Genomic DNA, 13,174 nt, shown 5'->3' with positions numbered 1-13,174 from the left:
CTCTCTCACTGCAAAAGGGACAGGAGTCAGGGAAGTTGTGAACTGTGCAGGTACATGCTCATGCTCACGGCTCCATGAAGGAGCTGCCAACTGATATCTCCGGTGGGCCATGGAACCAGTGTGGAGTACACACAGGCCCACTAAGTTTCCTTGCCCTCCTCAGGTGGCGCAGGTCCTGCCACTTGGTGTCAGGGTGGGTCATGAGGGAGAGGAAGTGGATGGTACAAAGCATGAGCACGTACAGATGTTCTCCGGGCACAGTTCAGAGGTGGACAGGCTGGATATTGTTCATGGGACATGTAGGGGGTGGCTAGAAAGGTTCACAGAGCAGGGGGGCCAGAGGTGAGAGATAGGTGAGGAGCACCCTCCTGCAGAACACGCACAAGCAAGAGAAGCAGGAGGCAAGGCTGCCCTCACCTCCTGGAGCACACAACGGGGAACACACACGATAACAATCCCATGAGCTGGCTAAGTGCTGGGGGGGTCCATCCAGTTCCTCCAATCGTAGTCCAGGAGGTCTCTGACTCTGGTGACACTGGCCAGGACCAACCTCTGGTGCACCAAGGGGAACTCTATCACCTGCACACTATGGAGTGGATTGTGTAGCAGGGGCTCTCCGAGAATATCCTCCCTCTTGGTGGCTGCTATGGACCTGGTCACAGAGATTAGCGTCCAGGTCTTGAGAGGTCCTGGTAGAAGACGAGCAGCTCAGAGAGGTCTCAGGGGACCTCTCAGGTGGAGATAAAAGAGCTGCCGGTTGTATCAGAGCCTTCGGAGGTGGCAGAGAAAAGAGTGCACCAGCACACTCCAGGCTGGACTATCTGCACCATAAAGGACTCTATGCAGGACCTGAAGGCAGAAGGCATGGACTTAACTGCAGATGCAGACCAGGCCCTGTCTGCACTCCCACAAGAGGAGGCTCATGACCCCTGCAGAGACCCAGTGCAGCCCTGGCGAGAAAAACTCCAGGATCATCTTCTTTGAACAGTGTATAGTAAATGAGGTAGGGGATTGCAGGAAAAGAAACAACAGCCTCATGGTTAAGGCGGCTTAATGCTGACCTATAGAACTGGATTTTATCCCTGCCTGTGCCACAGAGTACCTATGTGATGCTGGGCAAGTCATTTAACCCAAATTTTACACTGATGATCTCTAACTGTGTGTTACTCATTTTCTGGGTACCTGACTTGAAACCTTAGGGTCTGATCAGCAGAAGTGCTGAGCACTCACAGCTGCAACTGGGAGCTGTGCACTGAAAATACAAAGTGCTATATATTGTTAAGTACTCTGAAAAATCAGGTCCTAAGCATCTCAAATTGGACACCCACAATTAGTGGATACATCCGCCCGCCCCTCCTTCAAGTCTCACTGTGTCTCAGTTCCCCACCTGTAAAATGGGGATAATAATACACTCTCATCTCACAGGGATGTTGTGAAAATAAATTAATATTTGTGAAGAACTCAGATACTATAGTGGTAAGCGCCGCAGAAAATCCCATAAGTAAATTAATAATTCTGTCTTCACAGCAGCAAATAAGGCCTGGGACCACCCAGTGAACAAATGAGGAGAAAACAAAATATTGAATTAAGAGAGCACCATCTATGCTATGCACTGAATGAGGCAGGGTCCTGTGGAAAAAAACAGTATGTGATCATATAATTAAAGTCTTATCATAATGCATACACACATGTAGGGGCTAAATTAAGGTTATACTGGTAACCTGAATTCTGGCATTTCCTAACTTTTGAGTGCTTGACTTCACAACCATAATAAATGTTCTTTAAATGCAGGGGTTTTTTTATGTAATATGTATATGTAAAATAAAGACAAGAAGTGATTAGAACATGAAGGGTCAGATTGTGAACTCCTTACCATGTTGGTAAGCACTAATTCAGATGAATGACTTCAGAAGGACTACTTGGGTGAATAACTCCACACCAGTGTGAGTAGAGGGGCCACAAACTAGCTCAAACGTTTTAGGTTCAATAAAGACTAGGAATTCCATGTGTAGGGCCATATCCTCTCACGCTTACTCACGCTGACCACCCTGTTCCACAGATAACCGCATTGAAATCACTTTCAGACCAGACTCTGGCTCATAGTGAAGGTTGTCACCTTTCACCTGCTCATCTCACTAGACTGAATCCTGATCCCACGCAAAGGCAAAGTAACATAAATGGAAGCAGGAGCAAGTCCATGGGGCCCAATTCTGATCTCACACCAGTGTAAATCAGGTGGAAGCAATATAAGTGAGATAAGCATGCCACACGTGCCTAGGTGCAGCACGGGAAACAAACAAGGGTGGGTATCTCAAAGTATACCGGCTGTCTCTGTGAAGTCAGGGTCACTCAGTGTACATTCCAACACACCCCACAACCCTGCGGCAGCGATTGTCAGAGCTCAGGTCACCTGACTTGGGGGAAGTCTCAGAGCCCAGGTTCCAGCCCCCGCGGGAAGCTATTTTTAGCCCATGACGCATGCTGGAGTTCAGCTGACCCAGGCTCTGACTCTTGCTTCCATGGAGATTTTTTTGCAGTGAAGAGGTACCTGCAAGAGACTGGTGATTCCTTACAGTTGCCATCAGAACCATGAAGTTGGAACCTTCATCATAGTTTAATGTAGGCTTTTTTTTAATTTAAAAAACATTCCTGATTCTTTAAGCCCATTTTCAACCATGCTAAAAACATAGGAGGAAGAACTAAATGTGCCAAACAGCTATTGTAGAAGTTATTGGAATTAGCATGCAGTCTGAAAGCTCAGCTATGCTTAGCCTTTAAACAACATACTTTTTCCATTTACATTAAGCACATCCAAAGCAATTTTTGTTAATTTGATTCCTGGCATCTTATGTTTAGCCTTTGAATATGTAACTAGAGAAAGGGCAGCTGTAAGAAACTGAGGCTAGGTGGCGCAGTTGTTTTACACATTAATGTTTCATCTTGTAAGCCCTGTGTCCAGTTTACTGAGGCCACAAGTGAAATGAATCCAATGTTCTGAAATCTATACCATCCCCGGTGCACATCAGAAAAATCACCATGGGGCAACTCCTGCACACTCTACATACTCCACTCCAATTGTCAATAGGATTCCTCACATGAGTAAGGCAATCAGGGTTTAGTGGCACATTTTTCAGCATGATCAGTGTTCTCTTCTCACAGCAAGGACCAGGACTGCAGTAACTGGGTATTGCTGGTCAGATCAGAGTTATGCTGGCAAAGTTGTATAGTCCCATACATATAGCTATTGTTATTTTCTAATGCATGATAGCAATGCACCCACCAGTAGAGTAGCTGTACCCAAGAATATCAGCCTCATTTTCATAAGCCCTAAAACAAAAAAACAAGCAAACCAATAAAAAGGATTTAGTAGAATATTTCCAAAGTCTCATCTGGTTAGAGAAAAGTACGTGGGCAGTTTTGAACCCACAGCTCTGAAACAACCGACTGGGATTGTACAATGTTGTTGTGATGCAGCAAGTTCCTTCCAAGACTCAGCCTACAATCTCTAGGAATATCAAGAATCAGTATTTTAACTGATGTGACTGGAGAAAAAAATTAATTTGCCTGGCTGCCTGCAGGAATCTCCTAAAATCTCTCTTCTTACAACTAGGCACTCCCTCCTTCTTACAACTAGGAGTGGGACAAGTAAGCACTCTCCTTTCATATCCTATCTGGAAGTAATACCACACCCAGAAGGCAGCTGTTCCAAGAAAACCAATAACTTCTATGGACAGGTCTGATGTCACCCCTGTAGGTATATCTCTCAGCTGGAGGACTGAAATCTGAGCAGCAGCAGCACCCAACATGGTGGTGACTATAATTCAGTGCCAGGTAAAAATACCTGATCTGAGAGGGGAACTTTCTGGTCAGCTTAGTTCGTGACTTGGGAGAATCTAATATATAGAATACTCAAAATGCAGCAAAAATCTGGGGGTGCATAAATTGCCTTGGAGGTTTTTTTTATACAAGTTACTGTCCAAGAGAAAAGGAATAAGATGGCACATTTTCTTTTTTTATCCTGACCATAAAACAACAAAGTTTGTCAGGTTTCATATCCAGCTTGCAGGTAAAGGGTTACAGATTCTAGGAAGTATTAAATTCAAACTTTAAGGGATTTTATTTTCATCTACAGTCACATGATACCTTCATACCCAATGACACTAACTACAGTGTCTCATTAAGAGGTCATGCAAACTCTCAAGCTAAACAAGGCATTCTTACATATTTAACATTCAAATGCAGAAACCAAGCTAAGCCATGGGAGATCGTAATCAGAAAAGAGCTACACTTCCTGACCAACACAAAAGCTGCAGGTAGGAAACGTTCTTGCTCTTTTACGTTTTAAATTTCCAAATGTTAATTGTACTTTCACGAGAAATTGTTTACTGGGCATTTACTGCACTCTGTTTAGTTTTAACTTTTAGAAAAATCTTTCTAATAGTTTTGTCCTGAAAATATTTAAACTCCTTGATGTTTCACCTGTTGCAGGGACAGTACTGTTTTCCAGACAGAGACACAGACCGCTTAGCAGAAAACCAAAGCAGATCAGATACCTTCTTTTTAAACTACTTCTCACTAATAAAAACCTAAACCTAAAAAGATTTTTAAGTTAATTTTTTTTTATCTAACTGGTCATGTTAGCAATTATTAGGGTGTATTTTGAAATAATAGTTACTATACTCTTTATGTCTGAAAACAGAGGATTTAGGGAACCTCTGATTTTATTTATGCCTCCTGTGAATTGCGTATTGTTTGAGTCACTTCAGTGAAACTGTGATTTAGTGCATCTGACTGCCTATTAAACTTATGTAATTCCAGTTTTCTCTCTTCTAGAATTTGGTGCACCTTTGTGAAAACTTGCAAGATAAATAAGAGGCAGGTGGAGGTGGGGAGGGGACTTCAAAAATCTAAAGACAGAGCAGAATCTAGAAATGGAGGGATGCAAGTAGTGATTATAATACTTCAGTTAAAACTTGGGAAATCAGGTATGCAAGTTACAGCAAGCCATGTTAACTTACACATGGAATGGCATGAGGTTTCACTGACCTTGTCAATATCATGGAGGGTCATATTTTCACTTTTGTTGAAGAATTTTTCTAGTGTACAATGTTGGGCAAAAACGGAGCTCTTTCTCTCTCTCTCTGTCTTGAAGATCTTGTCTTTCCACCTATGTTTTCCCTTAAACACCATAATTGTTTCAGATAATGCACTATCCACTCACCATTATGTTCCCTTCACAGGAATGCAGTACTCCATCTTGTTTGACAATGCTACCTCTATTTTCCATAATATTGTCCCCTTGGGGATTCCTGTTGCTTCCAACAAATTAGTAGTGTTTACTGATTTACAGTTTATAAACTACAGTAGTTCTGGCAGAGAAGTGATGGGTACAAGGAAGGTATTTTTGCCATCTTTCTGTGTAAAGCTGTATAACGTGTTCTCTTGTCCCATCTGCTATCAGCAGGTATTAAAAGCAGAGGAGAATAATAATACTTAGCACTACGTTGCATTCTGTGGCCAAGTTTTCAAAGTGCTCTACAAAGGAAGCTACTGTCACCCACATTTAACAAATGGGGAAATTGAGTATCCAGAGAGGTTATCAGCTACATTTTCAAAACTGGACACTGATTTTTTTCTTCACTTTGTAGGTGCCCAATCTGAGACATCTTGGGCCTGATTTTCAGAAGGGCTCAGGTGAAATCAGGCCCAAGATGTCTCAGTTGGACATCCAAAAACCTATAATCAGCCAAGATGGTGTCCACTTTTGAAATTCTGGCCAGAAGTGATCAGTATAAGGCCACACAGTGATTCCGTGGCAGAGCCAAGAACAGAATTCAGCCAGGTCTATTAAGGCTGTGGGGCCATATCAATGTTCTGAGTGTATATTACTCTTCAGAAAAGAACAGCAGGATTTTCAGAATGGGGCCTTTGAAAACCACCACAGGCACGATCTTGCCGTCCTTACCCATGAAAAACTCCCATTGACTTCAGGATTAGACTTCAGGTTCCCACAGAGTTCCTACTGCTTTAAAATTGGTTAAATTAAATACATAACAATTAAATAGTGATAAGCAAAGGGAATGGATTTTTAGCATAAAAGTGACAGCTGAGATCAGGACAAATTTCATGACAGGATTTGATGTTGTCATATAAATATTCTAAAAACACATATCCTGTCCAACAACCTTTCAGAGATTAGTGTTTGAAAAGAAGAAAATTTTATGTTTAACTGACCCTATCAAAGTCCATTTGTTTTGTTTTAGTGAGGGGTTGGCCTACAGGTAGTCAATGAAATTCTGACTAGTTTCAACCAATTGCATATGTATTTTATTCAAACCTCACTTTGAAAATTAGGAGTAGTAGCCTAACTATGATGTTATTAAGAGGCATTTGCACTTATTGGGCCAGATCTCCAGCTGGTGTAAACAGGCACAGCTTCGTTGACTTCAGTTAAGCTGCACCTGTTTAAACTAGTTGACTATCTAACCCTTTAGAAGCAGGACACATTCAGCTGTGTGCCTCATGGAGTGCCTGAAGCATGGGGTTGTGTCAGTAACTTTGCTGCACTGCCTGATATATTATTATTGTTTGTATTACAGTCACATCTAGGAACCTTAGTCATGGACCAGGATCTCATTGTGCTAGGTGCTGTCCAAACACAGGACAAAAAGACAGTTCCCACTCCAAAGAGCTTATAGTCTAACCATAAAAATTACCTTAGGTCATATTCTGCTTATAACTACACAGGTGTAAATCTGGAGTGATTTCAGAAGGGTTACTGTAACTTTACACAAATATAATTAAATATAAAATTTGGCTCAAATCATTCACAAGATCAATACAGAAAATTCTTCAGGTTAACATAAGGGGTGTATTTGCATACCTGGAAAGAAAATGCACCAAGAGCTACAATCATCCCATTGTAGAGATTCCAATGGAAAAGGGGCACTGCGTCTTTTAAGTGACAATGTCGATTATGACCCTTCTGTTTTACGTAATGTTTTTACACATTGGCTGGGTCATGGAACACCCATATTTAGCAGCTTGGTCATTAAATCAGCTACATGTTTCATTATGTAAAACGTTCTTAGCCAGTGAGCTTCAGAGACATCATAGTAAATATTTGCATTGCTTGTGAAGTATGACTTCAGCTGTCATCATGCTTACAGATCTAGAACGAAAGAAGCATGATTTTTGAACGAGAGAAAAACAGCCACAGCACTTTCCTAAGAAATCAGTGCAAGTGACATAGATGCACCTGGCTCTTCTTTAGCAGCTCAGCTGTGCTTTATAGCAGTAACCTAACAATACCTACAGTAATTAGAATTTCTGCTATGCCATTTATGACACAGTCCCATTTAACTTCTTGCTTTGTCATTTCATGTAAGCAGAGTCAAATGCAACAGTGCCTTATGGGAAAGGCGTGGTAGATTCATACAAATCAAATATTCCTTCTGGTACACAGGCGATGAGGAATTCTTGGACGTTAAGAACCTGGGGCCAATTTTTAGTGGAGGGTCCAAACAGGTAGAAGTGTTGAAAACAAACCTTGTACAATTACAGCATCGCCTCTTCTGCCTGCTTTCTATTCCACTAGTAATACTGTTATCTGGGAATAGTGTTGCTGTTACAAAGATCACAAAGTATTTCACAACCAATTACAGTGTATCCATATACACACAAGTACACAGCCTAGGGGTACAGAAGGGTCTAATGGTCACCTTTCAAGGAGAAAGGTTTGTGCTTGGGGAAGCTAGGCAAGGAATGGCCTGGAGAACATAAAACAAAAGGCCAGAAAGACAGGAGGGAAAGTCTACAGAGCACTTGGGTCTGTTCCTGGCTCTGCCACTGCCCTGCTGTGGCACTATGGGCAAGTCACTCAGCCCATTTCCCTCTCACACACCTTTGGCCTATTTCAATGGTAAGCTCTTCAGCGGAGGGGTGGCTCTCAGTAGAATGCACAGTACAGTGTTCCTGCCTTGGTTCAGGTCTGAGGTGCTACTGTGATACAAATAAAGCCCATTACAATGCAGACAACTGAAACAATGGGAGGAATGTTAGGTAGTCATATTATAACACACCCAGCTCACAATTTAGCCAGGATACCAGAGATAACACCTCAACTCCTATATCTCGTCTGTTTACCTGAGGGTTGTACACAGCCATTCATCACCAGAATCTCTGAGAACACTAGTAAAGTTCTCAGTGAACTAGACAGGGGGCATGTCTTCACTAGCAACATTAACTAGCTTCACTAGCAGCTGCGTAGTCGCGGCACCAGTGCTGGGAGAGAGCTCTCCCAGCGCTACAAAAAAACCCACCTCCACGAGGAGAGTAGCTCCCAGCTCTGGAGCACTGTCTACACTGCCACGTTATAGCACTGAAACTTGCAGCGCTCAGGGGGGTGTTTTTTCACACCTCTAAGCGAGACAGTTGCAGCGCTGTAAAGTAGCAGTGTAGACAAGGCCAGAGACTCTGGCTCTCCTTCCCCCTTTGGGGGGAGACAACTCTGCATGAGGTGATGTTGTTTATTCATTCTGTCACAGCGCTATAGAAGTGCCGTAGTATTTTTAGTTTTAACTAACAATCAGAATTGCAGTCTAACTTTTCATCTAAAAAAAGGAAGTCCTCCAGCAGCACAGTGCTATATAACACCATGTAGGACTGGAGTACTGGTTCCATACTGACTCTCAGGCAGAGTCCAACTTCCTGAATTAACAGCACCCAATCCAGCAGCACATGGATTTTCTCCCATCTAAACATTGGCCTGGCTTAACGATGCTTACTTAGCTCAGGGGAACTCGGAGGAACACAGCCCAAAAGTATGGATGCAGGCAACAATGCCAGTGGACAGAGAATGGTTGATTATTGCTGTGCTAGAGAAAGCAAGCGCTGAGAAGTTAGAGGAGACAAAATTGAAGCACAGACCATTTTTCCTTGCTGAAAGGCTGACGTCCAAGTGGGCATCAAGAGAGACCTGGAGGAAGGGTTGAAAAGGATGACTTGAGGTCACAGAGGTACCAGTGATGTTGCCAATATTTCTGGGGATTGAATTCAGCATTCTTTCATTTGGACATGTGGAAGAACTCATATTTTGTTGTGAATTGATCACATTGTTTGGGAGAGTATGAATTAAATGTGTAAGTAGTAACAATAGAAAGCAGATATATAAAAAGCAGAAGTTTCTCTTAATGGCTGACCTTTGTCTCCTCCACTTTTTCTCCAGCAATTTATTTAGTTCCCTACTCCTCATATTAGCCACAAATAATTGCTGTGGAAGTGCAGATGCTTTTTGTCCTGGTTATAAAGAAGTTTTATAGTCTGTGTTCTGTTGTAAATTGACATGTAAAATTATTTTGTGGTTCGGGCGGAGGGGGGGTGGGAAAGAGGTGGGAGGCTTATGTCTCACATTATTCAGTATCACTGTATGGCCATTTTGGAATCCTCCCCATTCGTTTAAAAGAGATGTGTATTTTTATTAAGGTAAATAGTGGGCCAAATTAGATATGTTGTACGCAAATAAGGCTGATTCCTTGCTGTAGCAGACCACTCCAATTGACCTCTATGCTTGTTACTCAACTTCTGCAGTGGAGAATTAAGCTCAAAGATGAAGGCAAAGTAGAGAGTTCTTGGTCTTTTTTCACTCACCCTCTCCTCACCCTGAGAAGCACTCCTGAAGCTAACAGGAGTTTCGCCATTGACGTCAGTGGGAGCAGGATCAGACCCTTTTTCAGCAAGAGGGGGAATGTACAGCCAGACTCCATACAGCTTTGCAGACTGTTCTAGTGACATCACAAAAGCAACCCAACAACCAGCTGACACGTGCTTGCCCCGGTGACTCAGCTCCACCACCACAGCGATGGGACCTCTGTGTATCTCCCCTGGCTACCACTTCTCCCCATCCCTCCACCACTGCTATATCTAGGGCCCTACCAAATTCACGGTCCATTTTGGTCAAATTCACGGTCATAAGATTTTTAAATTGTAAATTTCATGATTTCAGCTATTGAAATCTGAAATTTCACGGTGTTGTAATTGTAGGGGTCCTGACCCAAAAAGGAGTTGGGGGGGGTCCACAAGGTTATTGTAGGGGAGATTGTAGCACTGCTATCCTTACTTCTGTGCTGCTGCTGATGGCTATGCTGCCTTCAGAGCTGGGCAGCTGGAGAGTGGCAGCTGCTGGCAGGGAGCCCAGCTCTGAAGGCAAAGCCACCGCCAGCAGCAACACAGAAGTAAGGATGGCCTGGTATTGTCACCCTTCCTTCTGTGCTGCTGCCTGCAGAGCTGGGCCCTCAGGCAGCAGGGGCCACTCTCCGGCCGCCCAGCTCTGCAGGCAGCAGCACAGAAGGAAGGGTGGCCTGGGTATTTCGCTACACTTCTGCACTGCTGCTGGCAGGGCGCTGCCTTCAGAGCCGGGCACCTGGCCAACAGCTGCCGCTTCTCTGATGCCCGGCTCTGAAGGTGGTGCAGAAGTAAGGATTGCAATATTGTGACCCCTGTAAAATAACCTTGCGACACCCCCCCCCCCCCCCCGCAGCTCCCTTTTGGGTCAGGACCCCCAATTTGAGAAACACTGGTCTCCCCCATTAAATCTGTATAGTAAAGGGTAAAAGCACACAAAAGACCAGATTTCACGAGGGGAGACCAGATTTCACAGTTCGTGACAGGTGTTTCCATGATCATGACTTTGGTAGGGCCCTAGCTATATCACACTAGGGGGGATAGGTGCTATTTCTGAGGTGTGGCATCTGGATGCCAAGACACCTTGCTCCTGGCAGACTGCTGCTGATCTTACCTGCCAGTTTGCTCACTTGTGGGATCCCTAGTGCTCGCTCTGAAGTGGCCACACCAGCCATGTAAACAGAGGAGTGTACCAAGTCTGACTGGCATGTGTGGAGTCACATTCCCACAATCACCAGACACCTTTAGGTTACCAATACTTGGCCCCTCTGACAGTTGGTATCCCCGTCCCCGGACAATACTATGGTATCTGCTGCTCTTCTAAGGCTGACCCTCCATCCCCGCGATGAGCCATTTTGCGGCATTGGTTTCACAGCAGTTCCTTTGGGACTGGCTCACTTTGTGCACTTGTTAATGCCTGAGTTCTGCTGATTTCCTGCTCCCAGTTTGGGGCTGCCCAGGCCCTTCTAGCAGCTGTACTCCTCAGGGTAGTGCTGCCTGCACCTGGGAAAGCTGGGATCAGATTAACTGCCTAGCAAGAGCCTTGCATTCAGTGCAGCAGATGGTGTGATAAAAGGGTCCCAAGTCCGCAGCTCTGCTGCCTACTGCACCTTTTATGCTTCTTAGCAACTCAACATGGCCAGGTACTTAATGCAGTTTCTTTTAGCATATTCTGTAAAATGGTATCTGCTCTTAACTCCTGAGCCTGATTGCGATCTCACTTGCACAATTCTAACTGCTCTGATTTCAAAGGAGTTACTCCCATGATATACTCTTGTGAGATCAGCATACAGCCCTGTGGATTTCAGGCTCTTGAAGTAAACTGAAAGCACTGCACCTTTATAACTCAATGGAAAATGAGGTTACTGTGTCTTTAAAATTGAAGAAGGTTTTTTCATTGTCCTTTATGCCTCTATTTTTGGTTTGACTGCTTTGGGTGGGGCATGGAAAAAACAATATTTACCTGCTGTGTAGCTCTATTCTTTGCGTATTAGTTTTTGCATTATCTTCCCCCATGTGAATTTAGCAGATGTCGCACGGACTGATGCCAGCCCTTTGCTTCAGCTGTCGGAATACGTGTTCGTCTCTACTAAACATTAGCAGTCTAATAGTGAATATGTTACGTCTGTGTTGTTAAGGTACACATTGAAATGCCAGCAACAGATTCACAGGCAAAGATGCTCAAAGAGCAAAATATGGTAGGAGATAAAACTACCCATCCCAAATAGGGTCTCCAGAGGCACAAGGAGCTACTGTCACATACATGACAGGTTTCAGAGTAGCAACCATGTTAGTCTGTATCAGCAAAAAGAACAGGAGTACTTGTGGCACCTTAGAGACTAATAAATTTGAGCATAAGCTTTTGTGAGCTACAGCTCACTTCATCGGATGCATTCAGTGGAAAATACAGTGGGGAGATTTATATACATAGAGATCTTGAAACAATGGGTGTTACCATGTTACCATACACACTGTAAGGAGAGTGATCAGGTAAGGTGAGCTATTACCAGCAGGAGAGTGGGGGCGGGGGGGAGGAAACCTTTTATAGTGATAATCAAGGTGGGCCATTTCCAGCAGTTGACAAGCGTGAGGAACAGTGGCATGGGGGGAGGGGCAATAAACATGGGGAAATAGTTTTACTTTGTGTAATGACCCATCCACTCCCAGTCTTTATTCAAGCCTAAGTTAATTGTATCCAGTTTGCAAATTAATTCCAATTCAGCAGTCTCTTGCTCAAGTCTGTTTTTGTTGAAGAATTGCCACTTTTAGGTCTGTAATTGAGTGACCAAAGAGATTGAAGTGTTCTCTGACTGGTTTTTGAATGTTATAATTCTTGACTTCTGATTTGTGTCCATTTGTTCTTTTATGTAGAGACTGTCCAGTTTGGCCAATGTACATGGCAGAGGGGCATTGCTGGCACATGATGGCATATATCATATTGGTAGAGGTGCAGGTGAATGAGCCTCTGATAGTGTGGCTGATGTGATTAGGCCCTATGATGGTGTCCCCTGAATAGATATGTGGACACAGTTGGCAACGGACTTTGTTGCAAGGATAGGTTCCTGGGTTAGTGGTTTTGGTGTGTGGTGGTTGGTGAGTATTTGCTTCAGGTTGTGGGGCTGCCTGTAAGCAAGGACTGGCCTGTCTCCCAAGATCTGTGAGAGTGATGGGTCATCCTTCAGGATAGGTTGTAGATCCTTGATGATGCGTTGGAGAGGTTTTAGTTGGGGGCTGAAGGTGACGGCTAGTGGCGTTCTGTTATTTTCTTTGTTGGGCCTCTCTTGTAGTAGGTAACTTCTGGGTACTCTTCTGGCTCTGTCAATCTGTTTCTTCACTTCAGCAGGTGGGTATTGTAGTTGTAAGAACTCTTGATAGAGATCTTGTAGGAGTTTGTCTCTGTCTGAGGGGTTGGAGCAAATGTGGTTGTATCGTAGAGCTTGGCTGTAGACATGGATCATGTGGTGTGGTCTGGATGAAAGCTGGAGGCATGTAG

General features: G+C 43.8%; 1 protein-coding gene across 5 annotated transcripts in view; it reads left to right on the top strand.

The window, feature by feature from the left end:
* Nucleotides 1-4,225: 4,225 nt before the first annotated feature.
* The window catches only part of PGCKA1 (PDCD10 and GCKIII kinases associated 1), a 64,139-nt gene continuing 55,190 nt past the window's right edge, over nucleotides 4,226-13,174 (top strand). For 3 of the 5 annotated variants that reach the window (XM_073342306.1, XM_073342297.1, XM_073342303.1), the window contains exon 1: nucleotides 4,239-4,313. The gene's annotated coding sequence lies outside the window, so the exon portion shown is untranslated. Of the gene's footprint in view, nucleotides 4,314-13,174 lie in introns of all 5 variants that reach the window. The other 2 variants (XM_073342301.1, XM_073342299.1) reach the window with 2 other exon arrangements.

The sequence above is a fragment of the Lepidochelys kempii genome, chromosome 4, assembly GCF_965140265.1.
Source record: "Lepidochelys kempii isolate rLepKem1 chromosome 4, rLepKem1.hap2, whole genome shotgun sequence".
NCBI classification, from domain to species: Eukaryota; Metazoa; Chordata; order Testudines; family Cheloniidae; genus Lepidochelys; species Lepidochelys kempii.
Note: the sequence above shows the minus strand (reverse complement) of the source record. Positions and strands in the feature narration are given on the sequence as shown.